General features: G+C 42.7%; 1 protein-coding gene across 3 annotated transcripts in view; it reads left to right on the forward strand.

Moving 5' to 3' along the window:
• The window catches only part of RNF38 (ring finger protein 38), a 205,108-nt gene that overhangs the window by 106,571 nt on the left and 72,403 nt on the right, over positions 1–26,134 (forward strand). Inside the window, exon 1 of one of the 3 annotated variants that reach the window (XM_045020746.1) lies at positions 6,071–6,151. The exons of the other annotated variants lie outside the window; for them this stretch is intronic. The gene's annotated coding sequence lies outside the window, so the exon portion shown is untranslated. Of the gene's footprint in view, positions 1–6,070; positions 6,152–26,134 lie in introns of those variants that run through there. 3 annotated transcript variants of the gene reach the window in all.

Here is a 26,134-nt window from a genome sequence, read left to right on the forward strand (position 1 = left end):
CTGAAGAAGGGCGTTTTCTAACCATGTAAGTTTATGCCCAAATAAATCTGTTAGTCTTTAAGGTGCCACCGGACTCCTTGTTGTTTTTGTGGACACAGACTAACACAGCTACCCCTCTGATACTTAGATGCTCCCAGTTCTCATAGCTCATTGCTGTGTTCTTCGTGCTGTGAATCAAAATGATGTGATGCCAATGGATTGGAGGGGATGTCCCAACAAACCATCATGTGGAATACTGCGTTGTGAGAAAGGGGAACAAGAAAAGAATGTGCTGCTGTGGAAACGTGGACGTCTAGACTGACTTAGTTTCATTTCACTATCCATACAATCAGAGCACAGTGAGATGGGCTTTTGATACGATCAGGTGCCTATTGATTCAGTTCAAAACCCCACTAGTTGAGTCAGTAGAAGTTACCTCTTTTTAAGACAATGTCCGTTATCTTATGTAGCTCCCCTTCTTTCCTCAGGCAGCATTTTGAGATCTAATTATATCGGGGCTTTAATTTTGTTTTAGGACTGTTCTCTGGTACTTTATTCTCCCCTCTCCAAAAAGTCCCACAGATACAAGGGGAGGCGAAACAAGAATTTTAATGTTTACACATTAGCTCCCTCTTTCCCTCACTTGTCCCCTTTGTCAGGGACAGTGGGGTAGGAGGTCAATGTGCAAGATTGCTGTGGTTTGTAAATGTCAGAGAACTATAGACGTTCAAAAAATGAAAAATCCCAATAAACCCAGTAGGTTGGGAGAGGTGGGGAGGACCATTAAATGGTCACAACCCTGCTTGGAGGGGAATAAGCAGTTTCTCTGCAATGTCAGGACAGCTCCTTGCCTTCCTGGTGTCCACTGCATAGTACAGCCCCCTTTCTCCTTGTCTAGCATAGGTACCACTGGTTCCCATTGAGACTGGCAGCAGTACTACATGGTGGCAGATGAGAGCATCTCCCCAAGGAGAAAGGGGGCTGTACTATGCAGTGGACACCAGGAAGGCAAGTGGGACTTTTTGGGGAGGGGAGAATAAAGTACCAGAGACCATTCTTAAAACAAAATTAAAGCCCCGATATTAGCAGGTGCCAGGAGAGTCAGGTCTTGCAGAGAGCTCCCTGCAAGGTTCTCCATCTCCAGTCACCAGAAAGGAGTTGAGGGAGAAGGCTGCCTGGCCAGCTGCCAGGCTGCTATAGAGTGCTGGAAATGCAGGAGGAGTGAAGCATGAAGTCCAGCAGCATTCAGCTGGGGAGAATGATTGCAAGGACACGCTTAAAAAAGCACAATCACTGGGGCAGCGGACTGCTTTTAAAGGCCTAGTGTTGATCGTCAGTGGCTGCTATCAGCACTCGTTACTTTGCACTACACCAATATTCAAGAGAGGAGTCCCTAACCAGAGGTCACCATCTGGCATCTTGGCAGTGACTTGGGAAAATGCCACAGAGCAAGCAGCCTTTATGTGGCTGACCTGAAGAATAGACTTTAGGAAGGCTTCAAAGAAGCAGTGATCTCAAACATTTTGTTGGTTTCTTTCCAAAATGACCCTTCCTTCCTTAGGTCAAGTGCGGGGACATGTATGTCAGCCACTTTTTCACAGCTACCTCTTCTGTCAGTGTAAAAGTAGAGGTAAATAATAGCTGTGCCTAGTAGAACAGTGGAATGGGGGAATCTGTAAATGAGACAGGAGCAAGAAAATAGCTTTTTGCTGTGAGATTATTTTTGACTACCCCCAGAAAATGGTCACAGAACGGGAATCCATCCAATGCATTCGCTCTCTCTCCCACAGTTACTTTCTGTGCTTGTTAATTTTTACAAATGATATGGGTACCAGATAGAGAAATCTGGAGTCAGACCTTCACTAAGAGTACTTGAAAAGAACCCTTTCCACTGTACCACAGATGTTGGGTATTATAATGGCTATGGCTATCAATGCCTTAACCAAATATTGTAATGCTATAATCCTTCGAATTTAGACAGTAGATTGTCATTACTTCAGAGATTTTTCCCCATAATACAGTGGAAGTGAATGAACAAGTATTTTGAATATACATATGGACTTCTGCTCTAACTGAAGTTTCTTTTCCACCAAATCATCCCTAGTTCCTAGATTCTCCATCACTGACAATTATTAAATCAAGATTAAATCAATTTTTAAAAGATCTGCTCTAGAAATTAGTTTGGGGAAGTTCTCTGGCCTGTGCTATACAAGCATCAAACCTGATGGTCACAATGGTCCTATGATCGGTTGGATCACAGAAACCCTCTTGGGAGCTGCCACCTGATGTGCCAAGACTACTTGTACCCCTGCTTTCCCTGCCAACTCAGGACTCCAGCACCCTGTCTTGCTGAGCCAGACACTCCCGTCTGCTCAGTCACAGACCCAGGGTCTGAATTACTTGCCCCAAAGCTGCAGGTTTACCTGAAAGCAGCTGACAGAAGTGTTCCTGTCTTTAACACTCAGATGCCCAACTCCTAATGCGGTCTAAACCCAAATAAATCCGTTTTACCTTGTATAAAGCTTATACAGGGTAAACTCATAAATTGTTTGCCCCTTACAACACTGATAGATATGCACAGTTGTTTGCTCCCCCAGGTATTCATACATACTCTGAGTTAATTAATAAGTAAAAAGTGATTTTATTAAATACAGAAAGTAGGATTTAAGTGGTTCCAAGTAGTAACAGACAGAACAAAGTAAGTCACCAAGCAAAATGAAATAAAATGCTCAAATCTATGGCTAATCAAACTGAATACAGGTAAGATCCTTACCAGTTCCAGAATGTTCCCTTTTACAGGCTAATCTCCTTTTAGCCTGGGTCCAGCAATCACTCTCACACCTTGCAGTCACTGCCCTTTGTTCCACTTTCTTCCAAGTATCCTGAGGGGTGGAGATGCTCTCTCTTTAGCCAGCTGAAGACAAAATGGAGGGGTTTCCCAGGGGTTTAAATAGACATTCTCTTGTGGGTGGAGACCCCCTCCTCACTCCTATGCAAAGTCCAGCTCCAAGATGGAGTATAGGAGTCTCCTAGGCAGGTCACATGTCCATGACTCTCAGTTTTACAGGTAGCATCCATTGTTTACATGCTACCTTGAACATCCTCAAGTAGACTTCTTATGTGGATTGGAGCATTCCAAGATCCATTGTCCTTTAAGTGTTCCTTGATTAAGTACTTAATTTCAACATTCCTTTCTCCAGGAACTGACCAGTACAAGCCAGTACACAGCCAGCATTCATAATGTTGAATACAAAAACGATCCATGCATGCAAATAGGAGTAATACATTTAGTAGATCATAACCATGTTACATGGCATATGTAGCATAAAACACATTCTAAACATATTTGCATAGAGCCTTATGGGAAGTACTGTCACAGGTCCCTTTTGGTTTTAGAATCTGTGAATAGCTAGACTGGTCCGTTGCTCAAGTCTAGTGAAGTAACTGTTACTGTACAGACACAAATGAGTTCAGGATTCTTTACTGTGGTGGGTTTGCTGCAGGATGCCAACTCCGTAATAGAAATCCTTCTGTTGACTTCAATGGATATTAGATCAGGACCTCAATTTTCCAAACAGAACAGGTCTACTTTTCTGAGGTATAAAATCAATGAGGAGTCCGGTGGCACCTTAAAGACTAACAGATTAATTTGGGCATAAGCTTTCGTGAGTGAAAAACCACTTCTTCAAATGCAACAGATATGTCTGAGGTATGTCAGTCTCATGCAGAGCAAGAGATCTGGGTAACTAATGGTCTTGTATTATTAATCATTGCTGGAATTAGGTTGCTAGAACAAGGGAGGTCATGCTCATTGGTCCTGATTCAACACAAAAAATATCCATTTTCCACAGCATCCAAGCTAGTTTTTTCATTTTTGGAGGAATAAGGAGGAACTGACCTTCTGTAGCATAGCGTGGATGTTGGACATTTAGCAGGAAATATCTTACTCGCCATAAAACAGAAGATAAAGATATGATACTAAGGAAAAAGCTTTAATTTGCTGAATCTTTTGGCTCCCAAATACCGCTGGAGGATGTGGGATCCACTTCTAGAAAATGTTTGGAAAAAACTAATCTGGATTGATTTAAATGTCAAGTATGCATGAAGGGTATCATGATTTTCTTCCTCTGTTACATTTACACACTTTCTACCTTATGGAAAGCCAGAGTAATCTAGACTGGTATTTCTTGAGCTCAGACAGCTTTTTTGGATATATTATTTCCTCTCTATGATTGACAAAAGGTTTTGGTCAAAGCACCAAAATGTTAAGTGGCTGTCCCACTTTCAAAAAAGACACACCAACCTTCCTCCCCGTTCTTTACTTTATTCACCATGAACGGGGGGAGAGGATGTTAAGTGTTTTGTTGTTGTATTGCTTATGGTGTTGTATTCTGGCAAACCCTGGGTTGTGCTAGGAAGACTGGTTGGTTACCCATGAGTACATTCTATGCCTCTACTCTGTCCCTATTGTTGTCATCTTCTGTGAATCATGACTGCCCACTCCATAGTTATCTTCTGCACCTGCATATGCTCTTGCACCAGTACAGTGCACTGAAGCAGATCGTAAAAGAGAAAATGCTTGCTGTGTTTACTGTTCTGGAGGAGTAGGAATTGCATCTGGTACTTTCCTTCATCGTCATGCAGATTCGACTTTTTTTTTCTTTTTTGAAAAAGGTACCAGAAATCAGCTCAAAGCCAAGGTCTCATTCTTTTGTCTCTTGAAAGAGAGTTGCTACCATTATGCCTTGCATGAGTGATTCCTAATAAACTCTGGATATTAATTTTTTGAATCAAGTTGAATATATGAAGTTGACATTCCTTTCTGTAAAAGTGCATTTACTGAAGTGTGACTTTTTTCAGTGCAGATTAAAATACTTTTTTTTATTGTTTTTGAGGAAGCCTGGATAAACTTGGGGAGTTTTTTTAAGTATGTACTATTCCCTCCAAAGTGTTACAATAGCCTTCTTGTATACACCCTTTTGTACCAGTTGTCTACTTGCATTGAATGCCATAATTTGACAAAATCATAGTCCCTTTGGTAACTTAAAAAAAAAATTTAAATGGTATGTTAAGTTCCATGTTTGTTTCTTAATGATTTCCATGTTGAATGTGTTTTCATTTAAAGGATATTGCTTGACTCTCACATCCCTGGCTGTGGCCCCCACTGCCTATTAGCAGTGTAATTTCAGGGTGGTGTGTTGTCAGTGTCAGTTGTCAGGAATGTCGTTTTGCTTTTTAGGCAAGTCCTTACACTCTCAGTGCTGTGGAAGCGGTTGCTGTTGTTGACACAGCACTGGTGTGCAGTTCCCAGGGGCTCAGGCAGTGGTACTCAGAGTGAGGGGTAGACACCCCAGCGTGGGTAGGTGGGTGAGTGGGTAGGGCTGGGTGAACAGCCCTTACCTAGGGGGCCTGTGCTGGTGTTTCAGGCAGTGGCATAGCTGCTGGGAGACAGGGCTGCTGTCTGTGTGTAGAACTGACCTGGGACAGTCCCTTGGGAGGGATGTGGAGAGACCTGGGATTGGGCCCCCTAGGGTGGGCCTGGTCCCGGTAGGGGGGTGGGAGGAGCCTAGGTGTGGGGCCTGGGTCAGGACCCCTGGCTCGGGCGGGGGAGGGGGGGGGCTGGACCATGGAGTATGCCCCGCCCCCACATACTCCGGCTGGCCTGAGGCCCCCGTGGGAGGGCGGCAGCCCTCAAGCAAAGGGGCGGGGTCAGGGCGTGTCCCTCAGGCTCCGCCCCCTTCTCCTAAGGCGGCAGGGCAGCCGCCTGAGGGACGTGAGCGCGTGCACCCTCCGCCCCTCAGCGTGCTGCTGTGGAACGCGTTGGCGCCATCGGTGTTCGCGCGTCGCTGCGGCCCCCACCGCGCACGCCTCGAGCGAAGACAAAGGGCGCTCCGCGGCGCTTCGAGGAAGGGGGCGGGGCCCGGACGGCCCCTCCCCGCGCGCTGATTGGCGGGCGGGGCAGCCAGGTGGGTGACGCGCCGCCGTTGCTGGCGGGGCGGGAGCGCCCTGCGATGGCAGGAAGGAGACGGGCTGACACTCCCGGAAGCGATCGCGCGGCGGGGGCAGGCGGCGCAGGCCCGGCCCAGGCGGCGGGGGGGACCCGGACGATACGTGAGGAGGCGGCGGCGGCGCGTTGGCGGTAGCCGTGGGGCGGGCGGCGGCGCGGCCGCAGGTACCGGGCTCCCGGCTGGCGGGGGGAGGGGGCGGCTCTACTGCGAGCCCGCCCGGAGCTCGGCGTGGCCCCTCCGGTGCGTGCTGCTGGCCGGGCCCGGGCCGCGCGGTGGCTGTGAGGGAGTAGGCGGGGGACACGGGCCGGGTACCTCAGCGCGGGGGCTCGTCCCTCCCCGCGGCGGCGGCCAGGCTGGAGGCGGCGCTTGGAGGGTCCCGGTCCGGTCCGTGCGGTGCTGCTGGGTCTCCCGGGCCCTAGCTCGTAAATGGTTTTACGGAGCTGGGGAGCCTAACGCCCTGGTCTCGGGCCCGGCGTGGGGTCCCCGGGCCCTGGGAAGGGGGGGAGGGACGGAGCTGGTCCGGGAAACGCCCCGCCCCCCCCCCGTGAGCTGTCAGCGCTGGGGTGGGGTTGGAGAACCCTTGTTTTGACTGAACACCGCCCGCCTCTCACACTGCACCCGCTTTTGGTGTCCTCCCCCTCATCTCTACAATCCGTACTGAGCCTCCCAGCCTCCGCGCAACTCCAGTGGGGTTTCACAAAGCCACGCGTGTTTAATGGGGCGAGGGGGGAGAGAGAAACAATGGAAAGGAAAAAGTATCCCGTGAGGAAATAGGGGAGAGGTTGCTGTGTCAGGGATACAAGTTGTTTGACAGTTTCTGCAAGGAATATGGATCAGTTAAACAATTTTCCTTGATTGTATTCTGGTCGGTTTTCATGAAAATGCTCTGTACTTGTAAAAAAAAAAAAAAAATCTCTAACTTAGGGGATCTTGTTAATTTAGGAGATGGTCCAGGTGATCCCTAAGTGTCAAAGAGCTGTAATACGGTAGACACACAAGTGCAATTTACATAACGTCTCATTCTAACATGACTCAAAGTGGATTTTTAGAGAAGATCCTCATCTGAGAAATGTGTATAGATTTTTTTTTAGAATGTTTTAAAATTTCTTCCATACTTGAGACGGGGATGCATCTGTTTTAGCTAATGAGTCTTGATAGCAAGCAAAGATTATCAAAAAAGTTTGCTTGCTAATTTCCTGCCTATGCATATGTTTGAAAGTGCAGTTCCAGTATGAAAATTGACTATAGAAATGGCATTATCAGCTTACAGATTGGTTTCAGTGATGTCTAGATCAACTATGTGTAGGCATGGCAGAAATCAATTTTTTTTAAATAATTTTGACAGCTATATTTGTGTTTAAGCTTTTTTCAGTTTTTATCAATTTAGCTTTTATCGCAGTTGCATAAAATTATGGTGGGTCAGATAATAACAATAGATATTGAAATTGAAAAAGTTAAAGCTTTGATTCCATTGAAGTAAAAATTGTCAACGTATGTTAAAATATACAAAGAAAATGGCCTTAAAAATCAAACTCTTGAGTTCTCAAGCATTTTTCTTTGTCTGTAAATTTCAGTTATCATTGATGGAAATATTTTTGTCAGTGTATGGTAAAATGGACAGTTATCAACATTCAATGATAAATCTAATCCTTCCAACCCTAAATATATGCTGTTTTACATACACAAATACTTTGACTGTCTTCCAACCCAGCAAACTCACTCTGAGATCCAAGTCATGTTGTGGTTTTTTTTCTGGCTCCTATATCTTCTGTAATAAGAATTCAGTGGGCCAGATTCTCTTCCCAGTTATACCTGTGCAACCTTATTCTCTTCATTAGTTTGCACAGGTGAAACTGAGGCAAGAGTATGACCATTCGGTTAGAATTTAATTAACATTTCTGTTCACGTGGAAGACAGAATATAGTCAATCTTTCTTTTCTCTTCTAATTGCTCTGCAGGGCTAATGAGTACAAATTAGTAAAGCTTTTTCATCATTAAAGGAAGCATTACTGCCGCCATTAGGGACCACTGCTCCATAGGAGAGGAAACTGCTGCTTTTAGGGGTACCACCATGAGGGCTAAGGTTCTCCAGTGAAAGGGGAATATCTAAGAGGATGGGAATCAGGCCACAGGTGCAAGGGGCAGAGGAAGAAGGGGAACAGCCTGCTGAACATGTGCAATTGGGAGAGAGAAACCAAATAGATGGAAAGGAAGGTGAGATGAAGAGCAAAAGCAATGTGATAAATATCTTTCGGTAAGGAGAAAACACCTCTACTGCATTTAATAGTTAAAATGGAATACATAAATATTCCAATAAGTATCTGGAAAATAGTATGATCAGTGGTAGTTGCCACATAGATGTAGCCTGATCATGAATGGGGATTGTGGTTGGGCAAGAAGGTGGCCTGTGATAGATTATCTATCACTTGATGTCCTTAAATCAAGACTGTGTATCTTTAAAAAAGATATACTCTGGCTCAAGCAGAAGTTATGGGGCAAAGTTATCTGGCCTATGTTATGCAGGAGGTCAAACTAGGGGATCTAAATGGTCTGGCCTTAAAAATCTACAAGAAGAATTCTTTAATAAGACAGGATTCACACGTTTGTTACACAGTGTATTTTCTCCTTTTCTAATTGTGAATGGGATTCCTATGATTTTTTGAGGCTCCATTTAAAACTGTAATAAATCAAAATCACCATCACTGCAGTCTCCCACTGTTTACAATACAGTATATGGGTTTTCATTAAAAAATGCAGGCTGAACAGCTTTTCCTCTGCACCTGTGTTGATCCAGTGATGGTAGGAACTGTTGCCTCTCTAAGCCACACATTTTTATTTCCCTGGGAGATATCGACCCAAGTGGGATAAGTGTCATTGTTATGTCAGTGGCTTTGGTGCTCGTTTTTAAAGCTCATGGATGGTCTTATTAAAATTGTTTTCATATGTTGTGTTTTGCATAAGCCCTGAAGATGACTTTGCCAGTGACATCACTTTGAATTATAGACATTAAGTTACTATTAATTCTGCTGTAAGAAAACACTTCATGAATGATATGGATTCTACGCCAAAAAAACGGTATTAGTACTGTGTCAAAGTTGTAGTTAGGCACACAGGTTGGGAAATAACACCTGGCTCTTACGTATCGCTTTTCGTCCATAGATCTCAAATGAGGATTACAGTTGAATCTTACACAGTATGGTCTCGAGTCACATGACAATATTACTTTAAGTATCTTTTGCCCACATACAGCTAGTAGTATTAAAACTTAGTTTTTCTATAGTGCTTTTCATCAATAGATCTCAAAGTGCCTTATGAAAGAGGTTAGTATCATTATACTGTGTTGGTTAAGGGGCTAATGGATCTAGGATCTTTGTGTGTAACTATATGTGGGATTGATGAAGGCTTTGTCATTTAATCTGTCTCCTGCAAGCATTTTTCTGTTTCCAGATGCAGGAGGGTGAACCACATTTTAAAGTAATCTATGCTCTCTGGAGGACCAATGTAGTGAATTAAGATTAGGGAAATAGTTGGTTTCTCATAATCGACAGTCTCACACACAAGTGCAAACACACAGTTCCACTTTCCATTCAGTCAGTAGTTAACTCTGCAAAGTACATTCTGCTTTAATAGGTTTTCCAGTTCCTAAATTTTCCTTCTGGTATTTGTTTTTCATCTCTCTTGGATGCTCTTCTAGGGGTTTACAAGTTATATAATTTGCATATATAATTACAGTTTTCTTGTGTCTGCAGACAAGGCCAGTATCCTACCACTAACTCTATCTGTGATGGCTTTATAGGTTTGGTTCTAAGAATCTTTAAAGCATGATATTTTGCTTGCAGACATAGGAGACAAATGTAACACACAAACAAAATTATTTTCAGAGCATCTGTAATGGGTGGTGTTAAGCTATGGCCCAGACTTCCTTGGGCTGGCTTCCTGATAGATATTACCGTCAGGGTCCTATTCTCTCTAGGCTGCAGTTTGCAATGGCATTGTAATGGTCCTATTCTGGTTACTCCTTTCTTCCTTTTGTAATGGGACGTATTTGTATCTACTGGAGTCCGAAGTATGTGTGCTGTGGCTGTGATAATGCTTAGTTTTCTAAGACATAGCTTTCTTTTGGTAGCTTATTCAGGTTTTGCCAGAAGCTGGGAATTGGTGACAGAAGATGGCTCGCCTGATGATTCCCTGTTCTGTTCACTCCCTTTGGGGCACCTGGCATTGGCCACTGTTGGAAGACAGGATACTGGGCTACATGGACTTTTGGTCTGACCCAGTAGGGCAGTTCTTATGTTAAGTGAGATGGCTGTACTCCTCATTAGTTTTCTTGGGTTTTCTGGGATTTTTTTGGAAATTACTTTTGCTGGGCAGATGTCCCCTAATTTTAGATCTTTTTGATCTCATCTACTGTTTGCAAGACTGTTGTTGAAATAATATTATATTTACACCTCTACCTCGTTATAATGCGACCCGATATAACATGAATTCTGATATAATGCGGTAAAGCAGTGCTCTGGCGTGGGTGGGGCTGCGCACTCCATTGGATCAAAGCAAGTTTGATATAACGCGGTTTCACCTATAACACGGTAAGATTTTTTTGGCTCCTGAGGACAGCTTTATATCAAGGTAGAGATGTATATGCAAAACTAATATTGGTTAACTGCTGAAGTAAAGTTTATGGTGGTGTTTGTGTAAGGCAAATTTCAAGTTTTACTGCAGGAAAAGGTTCCAAAGAGAGAGATCTGCTCAATACAGTTTATTTAGTTATCTTCATCTCCTTTTTTATGAAAAGGAAAACATTGACACTTCTGTGAGGAATTGCTCATAGTCTCTTAGAAATGTCTTTTGTACAGAAGCCTGCTATTTATTTTGAGTGCATATAGGACAATTCTGGTGTTTGGTAACTTTTACTGAAATACTATACCCTATTGCTTGAAGTTGTTTGCATATTTTGACCCTATATATAGCAGAGTCTCAGATTAATACACTTGTAATTTTCTGATGTTTCATTGCTGTTTCTTGCTTCTAAAATACCATTACAACCTAATCTACTTTTTCCATAGTTTATAGCTTAACTTTTATTCACCTTGTCAAGAGGGAGTTTGATACAGAAGGGAGTAGATGAGTTAGGATTGTGGAAATTCCTGTGCTTGGGACGTTTCTGCTACAAAGGACTCCTAAAACTGATCATGTGGTTGTGTTTTTTCAGCAAGTGTACCGACATGCATTAATCTCATGCTGTGGTCTACTAAAAAATAAACATTTTGAAGCATAAATACATATGTTCTTTGGAACTAACCTCTACAGGAGGGCCATCTTAGAAGTTTATACTGCTGTACAAACATAACAGTTTCCAGCAGGTAAGACAACATGATTTTGACCACTAAATTTAGGGAGGAAATTGATGCTCACTTATCTATGTTTGTTTATTTGGATTTATACAAGATGTTAAAACAAGGACAAGATGTCCTCATTATTTAAAAGTACAATAAAAACTGATACCCAAATATAACAGTGCATTATAATTCCATCTCCAGCAGTTCAAATGCCTAGGGAAGTTTAGTTTGCTGTCAAGGTCCCCAAGTTTTGAAGTATTAGGGACAAGGTTGTAGGGATTAAATGCAAAAGTCCAGAGGCTCTCACGGAGAACACCTAGTCAACAACTCCTTCCTAATGGGGCTTCAGCTTGAAAATCTCTTCTGACCTTCATTGGGGTGGGGAAGTGCAGCGAGAGAGAGGTGGTCTCAGGTAGGTAGATTCAAAACTGTTTGAGCTTTGTGTCAAACCAACACCTTAAACTTATCAGCACTAATGCTTATGGGATTCCCAGTTGAGCAGAAGTTCATAGATTATCAGGCCAAAAGGGACCATTGTGATCAAATCTGACCTCCTGTGTAACACAGGCCAGGGAACTGCCCCAAAATAATTCCTAGAGCAGATCTTTTAGAAGAATATCTAGCCTTCATTAAAAAATTGTCAGTGATGGGGAGCGTCCACCATGACCCTTGGTAAATTGTTCTAATGGTTAATTACCCTCGCAGTTAAAATTTATACATCATTTATGGTCTGAATTTGTCTAGCTTCAACTTCCAGCCACTGCATCGTTACACCTTTCTCTGCTAGGTTGAAGAGCCCATTATTAAATATTTGTTCCCAATGTAGATACTTATAGACTATAATCAAGTCACTCCTTACCCTGTTTGTTAAACTAAATAGGTTGAAGTCATTGAGTGTCTCGCTGTAAAGTATGTTTTATAATCCTTTAATTATTCTTGTGGCTCTTTTCTGAACTCTCTCCAATTTATCAACATCCTTCCTGAATTGTGGGCACCCAAAGTATTGCAGTAGTGACTGCACCAGTGTCAACCAGAGGTAAAATAACCTCTTACATCAGGTTCCACTGTTCATGCAAAAAGTTTGAATAAACTTGTAGCGAGGTACTCTGCTTACCAAGTTGACTGTTGCATTCTGCACCAGTTTCAGTTTCCTGATAGTTTTAAGATGTATCCTTACGTAGAGTGCATCATAATGTCTTAACTTGAGGCAACAAAGATATGGATCAGTAAACAATGGTCATAACCTCCTGGCAGTACACGAGTGATAACCTAACCTGATTGCATAGCAGCTGGGTGTCCAGCCAGACCCCTGAATTGTGAACGTGACCAATAAATGGCAGACTTGACTCCCTTTCAAAGAGGCAGGTCATATTCTTGCCTTATATGTTGACTGATTTCCCCAGATAATCAACATCACTGTAGTTTTAGTCTAGATCAGTGGTTCCCAAACTGGGGTTCACGAAATGTTACAGGGGGTTCTTGGGAAAAAATTCCCTAATGGCGGACAGAGCTGTCCCTAGGGACTCCGAGGCAGCACTGGGCCGGCAGCCCAGAGCCCCTGGACTTCCAAGAGCTAAGCAGATCAAAGCAAGCGTATCTATCACACTGAGGAGATTTAAACTTCAAGACTCCTTATAAGAAATGGAAAGGGAGGTGAATATTTTTTGCAGTTTTTAAAATTAAATAGGCAGCTAGTATTGTTTTTAAAATTATTATGGAGAACAAGTTTAAGCTTTGTTGTAACGTGCGGTGTTTGCCTGGACTGCTCAAGACCTGAATGCTTGTGTAGGAGGAACTCTTTGAGCTGGCTTCTTAAACACCTTCATGCTGTTTCACATCTGATACTCCTTGATGAAACATAGGAGCCTTGTCTTATAACAGGCTTATTCAAAGTGATACAAGCTACGAAAGTGAGATCTTGGAAGAGTATTTCTATTTCCATAATGTAATAAAAATACTGTAATGTTTAATAATGTGTAATAAGCATGTCATAAAAACAAATTTTATATTTCCAAGGTCACTGCTTTTATCATTTATACTGAGGTAAAGGAGAAAAACCCTGGAAATATTCATTTTTTAAGAGGGGGTTTGCGAGACTTGGGGCTTGGCTACACTTACAAATTTGCAGCGCTGCAGCAGGGTGTGAAAACACACCCTCTGCAGCGCTGCAAATTGCGGCGCTACAAAGCGCCAGTGTAGTCAAAGCCCCAGCGCTGGGAGCCGCGCTCCCAGCGCTGTCCGTTATTCCCCACAGGGAAGTGGAGTACGGACAGCGCTGGGAGAGTTTTCTCCCAGCGCTGGTGCTTTGATTACACTTAGCGCTTCAAAGCGCTGCCGCGGCAGCGCTTTGAAATGCAAGTGTAGCCAAAGCCTTGATGTGTTAGTGAAAGGGGTTCACAGGCTGTTAAAGTTTGGGAACCACTGGTCTAGATTAACCTAGCTACTTCCCATCCATGCCTCTACTCCCACCACTTCCAGTCACCCAAAGACTGAATAAAGCCATTCAGTGATTTGCGCAGGTCACATGAAATGGAGACATAAAGCAGAGTGTCATAAGCATTCTGAAGACACCACAGCCTCTGCCCTCTTTAATTCTCCCAGTGCCCTGGCCCTGCCAGTACATAAAAAAAAAAAAGTGACCAAATCAGATCCTGCAAAACTCCACATGAGCTTTCCACATATATGGCATTATACTTTGGGCGGGTTGTGCCACAACAAGCAAAGCTGTGCCCAAAGGAGCTTTGTCTGAAACCAGTGTTTAATGCATATCTGCGTGAACGCATTATAGTACTTCCATTAATTTTTTTAAACTGTTCCAATTTTGGGATTTGATAGTGCCAGTAATATACAAGGGAAAAGGCTCAATTTTATTTTAATCACAGTTTTTGTGAAGTGTAAGCTTTTTGGTTTATTTTATACATTGCTTATAGTTATTAATCGGGTAGTGCAATCCACTATTATCTTGCTGGGGTTAATTTCAGGATTGTTTCTTCCCTTCCTCAGACTTTCAAGTGCATGTCAGTTTGATTTTTGTTACCTCCTATATCCAGTTAAAAAATTAGAGTTAAAAACAGAAAACAAAGGGTGGGAAAGGGAATGGAGCTGAAAACTCTCAGTACCTCCATCCTGTTGGTAACTGCATCAGGACCAGTAGACTGGGGCTGCTGGGACTGCCTTTCACTTTGAATGGAAGAAGCAGAGTCGTGGGGCAACTTCTAGCCACCTCACCAGGCCTCACATCTAGAGGCTAGACTTTACAGCAGCGAAATGGCCAAGAAGGCAGCTTTTCTCTCAGCTTGACTTGCAGGACTACAGAATTCAGCGTCATCAGCCAGAGCCTTTGTCTCTGCTGTTCTTCCTAAAGTGATACTTGCTTTGCCTAGAGCTTTGGCGGGGGCCAGGTGTTAGTTCAAAAGGCCTAACTCAATCTACTGCTTTCCAAACTCCCTCTACTGCTAGCAGTACTTCCCAGCTCTCACCACTTCCAGTCACCTCGTTCCTGATAGCTTCCTTGTTTTTTCCCCGTTGGCTTCTCTCATCCACTCAGTGATCATGGCCACACAGGATGTCTGTCTCAGCTGCAGCACTATATCCAGCCCTCACTCCTGTGTTCTCCGGGGCCGGGCGGGGCCCGGGGCCCTCTGATTCCCCGCCGCGGCTGGGATTTAAAGTATTTTTATTTTATTTTTTCAAGATCCCGATTATAGGCCGCACCCCTAATTTAAAGACTTAAATTAGGGGAAAAAAGTGCGGCCTATACTCGGGACAATACGGTATGTGGGAACAGTAAAACCAGTTTAGGCTGCAGCCAATGATTAGCATGTTCATAGTGATTATGTCCCTTATTCACAGAAAAAGTCCGAGGAGCTACTGAGGGCAAAGGGTGTGTCCAAAAAGCAAACTGGAAGGAAGAATAAGACAGATTTTTTAAAAAAAATGATGATTCAGGCTAATATACTAAGTCTTTAACATTTAGGCCGTTACCTACAGCTGATGAACTCCAAAAAGAGTGAAACCATTTAATATAGGTCCTGTAGTACTGGCCTGATGACCTGCTTTCCAGATGGGCTTTGTGCATAGGCAGCGAGTTCCGTACCCACCTGGTGCTCGGGCACCAGCAATATTCAGAGCCTAGGGGCCCAGCTCCACGAATATTTAGGGCGGGGGGGGAGACCCACCTGTGGGCCCCCCCCCCCGCCTTCCCCGAGTGCCCCCAGGCCCCGACTTGCTGCCCCCAACCCCCACTCGCCATTCCTGGGCTCCAGAGCAGAGAGGCACTGACACACTGTTTCTTCAGCGCAGCTCCATGTTGCCTCCCTGAAGCAACTGCTGCCGCAGGGTCCTAGTGCCCCCAGCTAATGCCAGGGCAGACTGACTGAGCCTGCCCTTCCCTTTTCCAATGGGACCCTCCAGTAGCACAGCCCCCCCAGTCACTGCTCCTGCCCCATGCTGGGCAAGGAGGCAGCCCCATTCCTCAGCCCCAGTGAGGCTACAGTCAGGGGCAAGAGCAGGGGAGGAGGCACATGCAGCACCCCCCAGCACCCATCACGGGGGAGGTGGGGGAGATTTCTGGACCTGAGAGAGGCCCTAGAAGCACATGCAGTGACAGTGGTGGGGGTGAGTGTGCTGCTGGGGGGGGCACAAAAGGGTGGCTCCTCCCCCAGAGCTTGCTGCTGGCAGGGAAGGGCTGGGCGGGGGTCCTCTCTGGCTCCTGTCCCAGAGCAGCCTGCCTGCACCCCAAAGTCATCCCCAGCCCTGCCCCACCCCAGAGCCCACACCCCAGCCAGAGCTTTCACCCCCAACACTCCTACTCTCACCCTGAGCCCTTCCCACACCCCAGGCCCCTCATTGCCAGCCCCAGACAGAGCCCTCACCCCCTACACCCCTACTCTTGCCCTGAGCCCCTCCCACACTCCAAACCCCTCATCTGCAGTCACAGCCCTCACCCCTGCACCCCATCCCTCTGCACCCCTCCCTCACCCAGACTCCCTCCCAGAGCCTTGGGCAAGTGGGGGTCAGAGTTGGGGGGAACGGAGTTTGGGCACCACCAAAATTTCTACAAACCTGCCACCCCTGGCTGTGTGTACATGAGGAAACATTACCATGTTTAAATGTTATTTTTTTTAACAATACAGTTGGGTAACATGATGCCGACTGTGACTGTGCAGTCAGTGCAGGCAGAACGGGGCTTGTTCAACATAGTGTAAAGTCTAACCCTGCTTACTGGGCATTCTGAGCATTACTTGTGCTCATCTGCACTGACTGCAAAGTTGTCAGCATCACATTAGCCTACTTGATTATGAAAAATTGTTTAAAAATTTGTCTTTGTGTAGACAAAGCTGTAGTGTGGTGTGGATTGGGAGAGAAACAAAAGAAAAGAATGGGAGAGGGTAGGATGAAAGGAAAGAGGAGTATGAAAACAGGAGAGAGAGACAGACACCTCACCTAACTCCTGATCTTGACCCCTTATGTTGGTCAGCTCCCCAGTCTGCTTTGTCAGTCCAAATGTGAATGCAGTCTGTCAAAATAGCTGTGTTGGTAGCAGTATGCCAGTAGAAGTCTTGTTAGTAAAACTTTCTAGTGTAGACAAGCCCTTATTCCACATGAGAAGGGGAATAAGCGGTACTGGTTGTAAGCACCTTTAGGCTGATGTAACTTGCCCATCCTAGGGTTGTATTGGTATACTTACATAGATTATTTCAATTAGGTGTGGGGTTTTTTGAGTTATATTATTGCAAAGCCTATGTGTAGACCAGGCCTTAGAATGCAAGTAACTGTCAGGCCACTAATGAGTGTATCTGCCCATCCTGCCATTCCACAGTTTGGAGATATGCGGAGTCTAAAAAGAATTAGAACAATTCTCAAAATTGAATGTCCCCTTATTCTTTTGAAACCCACTATCTCTAAAACACTTTGTTCTACTTGCACCAGACTTCCCTCCTTCCCTGCTCCTTACAAAAAAAAATTACCCTTGGGAAAGATGTACAGTATAAAATGTTGAGGTAGATTAGTTTTTAATATTGGCAAAGTTACCAGGAAACGGCATCAGTAATACTTAGTTTCAGCCTTAAGAGAGAAATGACCACACTCTCCATAATAAATTACAGATTTTATTTTAAATTGTTGAAATTTAACTTCATCCTGACATACCATAATTGGAGTTCAGGATTCTGTGTATACCCAAGAACTACTGTTAGCATCATCTCCTCTGTATTGATTTAGGTGGTGGTGGTGATATAAAAAATGTGGACACTTGAATTCTGATCTTGGTAGGTAACTTGAAGATGAGCTGTTATGAAACTGTAAATATTCTTATAATTACACAAAAACACATTTTGGTAACTTTTGCTGTATAGCTTTTAAAACTGCAGTTCCTTCAGAGAGAGAGATAGTTGTAAGTATTTAATGGTGAGATGTCAAGTACTGCTTCTAGCATAGTGTGTTTAATTTTAATTTTTCAAGAAATTCTTGCAAAAGGTGCAGTTTTTGTTTTCAGACTATTTAGTTTACATCATACCATCCATAGCCGACTGAAATTGATTTAAATGTTTCAAGAGTGAGACAATAAATTGAGATTTAAAGTACCAAATTTAGCCAGTCTTCATAAAAACAGATTGCATGCCTTTCTTTACTGTTAATCTTGGGTTTTTTATTAATATTATTATGAAGCAGTGTTTTTAAGGAGGTATGGTTGATTATCCAAATCAAAGTAATAAAAAGAGTAATTTATGGAAAATACTAGGTAACCATCTCTAATTGGAAAAAATCCACCTTGATGTAACATTAAAATAAACACACTTTACCTTTTGTTTCTGTTTAGCAGTATTGACATTGGGTTTAATTCATTTCTTTGAAAAAATAAAGAATGCAAAATGTTTTTATATTTCAAAAGATTTGAATTGCTGTTTGCATGCAGCAATTTGTATTTAAAAGGAATCCATTCAGTGTTCTCTTTGACGTGCAAATACCATTGAAATTCAATTTGAAGAACTTTGATGAGATTGCTATGCTTTTCTTTAAATATTATAAGTTGCTTTAGCATTACAAAAATAGTTGCTTCAGATGTAATGCATGTGTTCCATCTTTATATGTAGTGCCCTTTTTGTTGTATGAGTATATACATGGAAAATTATTAAATGCATAACCTTGGTGATTACAATTTGCTGATTCTTTTTTGTTTAAGTATATTTATGCATTATAGTGTGCTGAATGGGAAACAAAATTTTTAGATAAAAAAAAATTAACGGTTCCTATGTTGTCTCACCTTTTTTCACATGCAGCAATTAAATATTCTAGTTTTTAAATGTAACCAGGAAACAGTTTTTTAAAATGTTACTGCAGTGGACCAGTGCCCTAAATGGTAGTTATTTTTTAAACTTTTTAAGAAGTTAACTGTAAAATTATTTAGTTTTGAGCTATAGTTAAATCTTGAACATGCAGTTCAGTATAACTTGCAGCTTATGAAAAGAATTGGCACTGCTAAAGCAACAGCAATGCCAACAGAAATCCAGATGATATTCAAGGTTTAATAAGTGACACAATTTGTATGCAAGGTACCAGTGTGTTCTGATGGTGGGTGAGATGAGGGGACACACCTCATTTTACCTTTTTGGAATGCTTATTTGCTGTAAGAGGATGAGTTTTGGTGCTGAGTGTCTTTTGTTAAACATTTTTGAAAGAATAACTGTATGTTCCAGAATATTAAAATGCTAACGTGTCATTTTTATGGGCATTTGAAAATGCAGTGTTAGGACCAGCCAGCAGAGGACATAAGTCCTTATGCTCATGACCCAAAGTGTCAGTAAATCTCAATTAAATATATAAACTAAAAATGATCTAATGATGAGACACAAAAAAGTAATACTGTTGAGCTTTCTTGATATAACTGTTCAAAATGTGAACAATGAATTTTGAAATTTAAGTGATGCTACAGTATGCATCAAACAGAAAAGGTTACATTTTTAAACCACATTTTCTTTTATTATATGTACATTTTCACCTATTCTAATACCAAAAGAGGATTTTAATTCATAGCGATTAATAAGCAAATTGGCATATGTAAAGTGCTAATCTGGCACAATGAATTTTATATTTAGACTATCTGTAGTTAATGTTGTATCTTGATTTCCATTCCAAGTCTGATTTTTAACTTCATCATAACATTCTGTAAGCAAGACTTCTTTCTAATTACTGTCTGTTACATGTATTCCAGCTGGGGCAGATCTCTCGACCTGCATGTATTTTTATGCTTTTTCTGTGCAATTCCTGCATGGGAGTTGCCATTCTCCTGCTACCTAAGAATAAGCCCCAGCATGGATGGAGAATCCATTGATTGGGACTTGATTGCTTCTGCACTGTTATTAATCAACCTGATTTGTGCAGCTTTTCCTTTTGGTAGCACTGCAGAGTGCTGCTCCCAGTGATGGGTAGTCTCGTTGTGTGGTAATGGCCAACAGAAGTGCTGAGTAAGTGGCCTGGGAAAAGAAAACAGTTCAGAATTGGCAGGAGCCACAAGCATGCTTTGCAGGGGAAGTACCGACATTGCTCAATCCTATGAAACCTATGTCTACCCTACAAATCATGCAGCTACGCTGCTGTGTAGACCAGGGATAGGCAACCTTTGACACGCAGCCTGCCAGGGTAAGCCCCCTGGCGGGCCACGCCGGTTTGTTTACCTGCTGTGTCCGCAGGTTTGGTCGATTGCGGCTCCCACTGGCTGCCGTTTGCTGTTCCAGGCCAATGGGGGCTGCAGGAAGGCTGCCAGCACATCCCTTGGCTTTAAGTTCACTTAGCTTGTTAAGTTAGGTATTAGTTTGCACTTTACCTTTTATTTCTTTGTAACCAATTCTGACTTTTATGCCTCATTACGCGTAATTACTTAAAATCTATCTGTAGTTAATACATTTGTTTTATTATTTTTATCTAATCCAGCGTGTGTTTGAATGGGAGTGTTTGAGAAGCTTCATTTGAGGTAACAGGATTTATGCATATCATTTTCTGTTAATGAAATGGTGGACTTTTTATGAGCTTGTATTGTCCAGAAGGAAAGAGCTGAGCAGTTCAAGACGCATATTTCTGGGGACAAGTCTGGGACTGAGAATATGCTGATGTCACTGTAAAATAATTCAGGACTGGCTAGCTAAGAGCATTCAGATGACTGCGCTGGGAATAGTTTACATGCTAGAGGCTATGTGAAAGTAGACCAGGAGTGGTTGGTTGCACAATGAAGCAGTGTACAATGCTCCCCAGGTTGGAGAACTGAGGCGACACAGTCCAGATTGTACCCTGGGGAATGTCACACTATGTTTTAGGTATATGGAGTTATGGAGGAGGAAGGGTTTGTTGGGGGATGGGAACCTGAGGGGGGTGTGTGTGTGTGTGTGAGCGGTGACTGGGGAATAAGATGTAAGATAAAAGAAAATAAGCAACCACATAAAGAAGTAGAGCTAAAGTATGTTCTTTTATCAGACAATCCTATACCAGAAACAAGCCCAACCAGACAAAATTCCAGCAATGCTCCTGTTGTAAATCAGAATCTAATATTATTGCTGCTACTCCCCAACAGCCAAAGTCCTGTTGGGATTCAGGGGTGAAGTTCCTGTCCCTTTTAGCTGAAACAGGATTACCTTTTGTATTTAGGTTCTCTTAGTGGTTTTGGAGAAGTACATTCGAATTTCTTTTTTCTTCAGTGTGCCCCCTGTTCCCCTGGATCCCTCAACTTTACCTCTCTCCATCTTCAGCTCAGGAAACTGAACAATTTGACATTCGCTGTCAGTCAGCACTCAGAAAATGGGAGCCATCTCCCACTTCCCTCTAGTGGGGACTGAGTGTTTGTTTGTTTCCAGATGTCTTATTCCTGGGATCCAGTGGGCTGTGGTGGAGTGAGTATGCATGTTGCCAGTTTGGCCCGAGGTGGCTGAATCGCTTTGTAAAATACCGGAAGTTGTGCATGCAGTGTCTGTTTCACTTAGCAGCCATAAATCCAGTTGGACTATCTTGTATCTGTCGTTCTGAAGGAAGCATACTATATAATAGTTACTAGCCTAGAAACAGTCACTTTATTCACAAACTCCTATACTTGCAATTTTATTCACTACCACAAGAACCTTGCTTTTAAATTTAAGTTAATTGCCTATATTTGCCTTTCTTAGTAGCTCCTTTTAAGGCTTATTTAGGGCTAGAACTTTGAGAGCATATTAAAAGGAAATGTCTGGTTTTATTTATAGATCAAGAGCTTTTCACCTGTCACGGTGAGATTTAATGATTGCACTTTTTTTCCTTTCACACCCACAATAAAGAAAAAATAAGTAGTAATGTTAATAAGTACATTGTTCTACCACAAAAAAAACAACCACCCTTTATCTAATTCGGTTTGTAGAAAAGATGTATATATTTAAAGACACTGGCAGTGCACTCTGGCATTATGTTAGATGTGTGATGGATAGAAAACGGATGGACTTTGTTCTTTGTGGTGGGTCCGAGGGGACTGACAGCTTATATACAGTAAAGGGGGAACATTAAAGACATGTAAAACTAAGAACATTGAGTTACATTATGCAGAATAAAAATAAATAAATTTAGGAATATAGACCTTTATGCTTCATGATATAAACTCCTAGCTTCTTGCTAACTTCATTAGCAGTTGGTTTATATCATAATTGTCCATGACATGATTTCTTATTCCAGCTGTGCCTACACTGGCAATAGAACTATACATTTTTTTTCTTTCAGAGATGTTCCCTTGCATCCCCCTGAAAGTCAAAAGTTTTGCTGTGATAAATGCCAGTGTGAACAGCACGTTGTAGGCAGGAGCGTTCTTCTGTTGACAAGGCAAACGCCGCTCATTGAGGGTAGAAGTTTTTTGTCGGCAGGAGACCTGACAAACAGTGGGTTCACTGTGTGACTTTAAGCAGCACAGCTGTGGTGGCAGTCATGTCTCTAAAAGCTGTATAGTGTAGACATAGCCGCCGCCTTCTTCTAGGACACCTGGCACTGTCAGGGACAGAATAGACCTCTGGACTGGTGTGACCCAGTATGACACTATTCATTGCTGATTAATGGATACTGATCCGTAGTGAATGGCCTTATTCTACAGATTTTTTTCTTGAGCTAATCTTCACAAATATTTTGCTGTTTGCAATGATGTTGTATCCATGTTAGTCCCAGGATATTAGAGACACAAGGTGGGTAAGGTAATATCTTTTATTGGACTAAATTCTGTGGGTGTGAGAGACAAGCTTTCAAGCAGTAGGCTGTAGAGGTGTTAACCTCTCACTTCACCTTGTATTTAGGTGTGACATTCTGAATACCTTTCCCAGACCTGAAAAGCGCTGTGCAAATTTGAAATATTTTGCTAGCAGACCATTGTTTTCCTACAATATTGTTTTCAAAGACTAGTTTGAACAATGTTTTCCATGTATCAAAACTGTCTCGCTTCTCAGTGAATATTTTACCTCCTGGGAGAGAGAAGTGCCTTTTTCCATCTTTCTTCTCCTGTTGCCCCTATGTTCTAATAGTGAGATCACAAGATCAAAAAACTTTGCAGGGACATGTTACTGGCATTAATATCAGTAGTTTGTTTTTTTGTAGACTAGTTTTTTCCTGAGTCATGTGAGTGTGGCTCATCTTGTTGCAGAATTATGCACATTGACCAATACCAGTCAGCTGCCAAAACAGGACTCTCTTGCCAAGAGTAAAAATGCACTCAGGTGTGAATCCTAGAAATGTAGGTGAAAAAGACCTGTTTGGAGGGGGTCTGAATGTGATCATGTGCATGTGCATTCTGAGCATGTGATCATGGAGGCCAATGTGCCAGAGATTAAGGGATTTAAACAGTTGGGTTTCTTGTTGAACCCGTGTTGTACTCCATCTTCCTCCATCTTCAAACTCAGGAGTACATTGGCAGAAAAGGGGTAGTCAGCTAGTGGTAATACAGGCCTCACTGGGCCATCATGGCAGGTTCATAGGAAGTGGCCAAGAAAAGCCAGGATGTCATAATTTTCAAAAATATCTGGATTTATCAAAAGGAAACTTTGTTCCCCACTGTGGTTTTGGGTGACCCCCCCACAGAACCACTTTTGCTATGGCTAATGAAGCCAAATACACAGATGTTGTCTTTTCAGCTGTACACCCTGCAGATGAGGGTGGTGATGCTGTTTGCTTCTTGAGACACAGGCACCTGCTCCATAAGACTTGTTGTTTGGATATTTTTCCTTATCTCTGTCACAGAGGTCCCCTTTTGAGTGTTTAAGATTTGTCCCACTCTCACCACTGGCGCATACAAGATGGTGCACAGACATGCAGATTCTCATTTTCTGCTTCTGTGTGGATGGAGAAGCTAGGGTCTCCCCTTATGATTCTCCCTCACTCACCTAAAGGAGGACTTTTAGCATCAGTACCAGTAGGGGAAAAGGTTTGTAAAGGGTTTTGGAGAGAAAGCCAGTGTTCCATGAAGCACTCAGTGCTGAAGTGGAACCCAGTGCTAAAACCAAAAGGAGGGGCGGAGGGGACTCCTCCTGATTTGGCGCGGTATGCACTGATACACCCCTTTTTTCTTCTCTGACATCTATAAAATCAGTAGCAACAAAACAAGATGACTTTCAGGTTCCAGGAGTGATCTTTTTCTGGCAGAACCTTGCTTTCTCGGTGGAAATGTCTTGACTTGTGATGACAGGTCAGAGAGGAATGTGTAATGTTTGAAATATTTGCCAGTTGCAGTTTTTCATAACATATGCAGAAGCAAAAATGGTATTCTGCAATGGACTTAGGGGCAGCAGGACTTGGCACCACTTAAGTTCAGTAGGCCAGACAAACTGTTTTCACAAGGGCTGTTGCTTCTGTTAGCACAGCTATGCTGTTAGTGTGCGGTATATATTAAAAATGCTGGGCACATAATTTCAAACTGATGGGGTAAATTGAAGCTGGATCATGTATATCTGCAAATTAAATATTACCAGTTGTGTTTTTGTGAAGGCATTTCTTGTTCCCTTGTTGCTGCTTTCTCTGTCTTGTATGCAAGTTTTATCAATTATCCCATTGACTTGATTTGTATGGTGTGGTAACTACATATATTGATGGGGCAATAATTAGTAATTGCAGCTTCATGAAGTATCTGTGCTTTGGTGGTGGACTTCAGCTGTTTGTGTGTTAGTTTCTCATGATTTATTAACTTGTATTAATTAGGTTGAAGGAGTTTAAGATCAGTATAGCAAATCACATCCCTATAAAGAGAACACAAATCATGCTGTATTTTAGTCTTTAGTAATTCATTTGTATAATAAGCATGGAAACCAGCTGCAATGTCCAGTTAGGATAACCAATTTGGCCAAAGTGGCAGTAGGGGTTGTATAATAAGAGGACTAAATGCATGGCTTGGAGAGTCCAGTTTTCTTTGCCTCATTCATGTGATGGGTTGGAATATCTTTGGAATGGGCATAAGGGAGCTGGAAGGTTGGGGCAGTCCAGTATGTGGTGGGGGTCTGAGTCAGTGGTATAGATTAGACAGGTGGTGGAAGAACAGGTGCAGGGCCTAGGTGTATGATAGCACAACTATCCCTTCAGCCTTTACATCATTAAATATTTCTCTCTGGAATTCAGTCCTCAAGTCCGATTTCCCTCTTGTTTGTGAAATAGTCCAGCATATGTTATCTTCCTGTCTGAACCTAGCCTGTTTACAGAACATAAGTAGTTCTGGTCTAGTCCTCCCTGACCTGTAGCATTCTGTCAGACTTTTTTCATCTCCCCTTGGATGTCCAGGAAAAGTTCTTGTCTGCTTTTTAGTTTCCCTTGCTCTCTGGTCAGTGTTCCACCACTTGGCATCTTGTGCCCAAGGTCCCCACCCTCTTCCCTGCTCCAGGAATTCCTTGGTGCGGTACTGGTCACTACAGTGAAAAATAGAGACGATGGGGTGTTGATTTATAGCCCTTACTTGTCGATACTTTGAAATACCAAGGAATACAATAAAAGTAACCATTTCAGTTCGTTCTCAGTTCACATACCGTCCTACAAGAATACAATGAAAGTAACCATTTCAGTTCATTCTCAGTTCACATACCGTCCTACAAGATGTTAAATGAGAGATTGATAAAATTAGATTTCTCACATACAGGTAATAAGTGTGGGTTATAAAGGCGGGTGAGGGGAAAGGATTGCTGTGAGTGTAGCCTGTGGAAAGGGACATTTTTGAGTCCCAGGAAGGGAAGCTGATTTTCTTTGAAAGTGCAGAGGGGAAGGCTGTTAAGTTTACATTCATGGGCTTATATCAGAGGCCCAGCTCTGGGAATGACCTGGTTGTGAGAGCTTCTGTGGGAGTGTACTGAAATATGCATTGCCCCAGTTTTGATGGGCAGGCTACAACTGGCTTTTGTAAATGATTTGCAGACACAGCTTCAAGGCCTGGGGGGAAAATATGGGCTAAGATTAATTGATATATCTGAAGAAATCTAGCATGTCTTTGGTGTCTGGCAGCAGGTAGGAAGGGTAGAGCAATTATACCTTCAACCCTCGTGACCTGTGTTGTACTGTAGTTTGCGATCAAATTATACCTGACGTTTTTCATGCATTAAATAGAAAGGTAAGGATGAAATATGATTGTAGGTAGATAAGAACAGCATGCTAACTAGGTGCCCCAGTCAGGCATGGGGGCTGATGGATAAAATATAATGCAAATGCTTTGTTCATAGTGGTTTTGTGAAATAAAATGATCTTGTGTTCAGTTTGCATATTGTGGGGTGATTCTGCAGGGATAAGACACTGGGGAAGATGTTTGGGATTCTAATGAAAACTTTTGCCTACATGCAAAATGACATCCAC

This window comes from Mauremys mutica, chromosome 6 (genome assembly GCF_020497125.1).
Source record: "Mauremys mutica isolate MM-2020 ecotype Southern chromosome 6, ASM2049712v1, whole genome shotgun sequence".
NCBI lineage: Eukaryota > Metazoa > Chordata > Testudines > Geoemydidae > Mauremys > Mauremys mutica.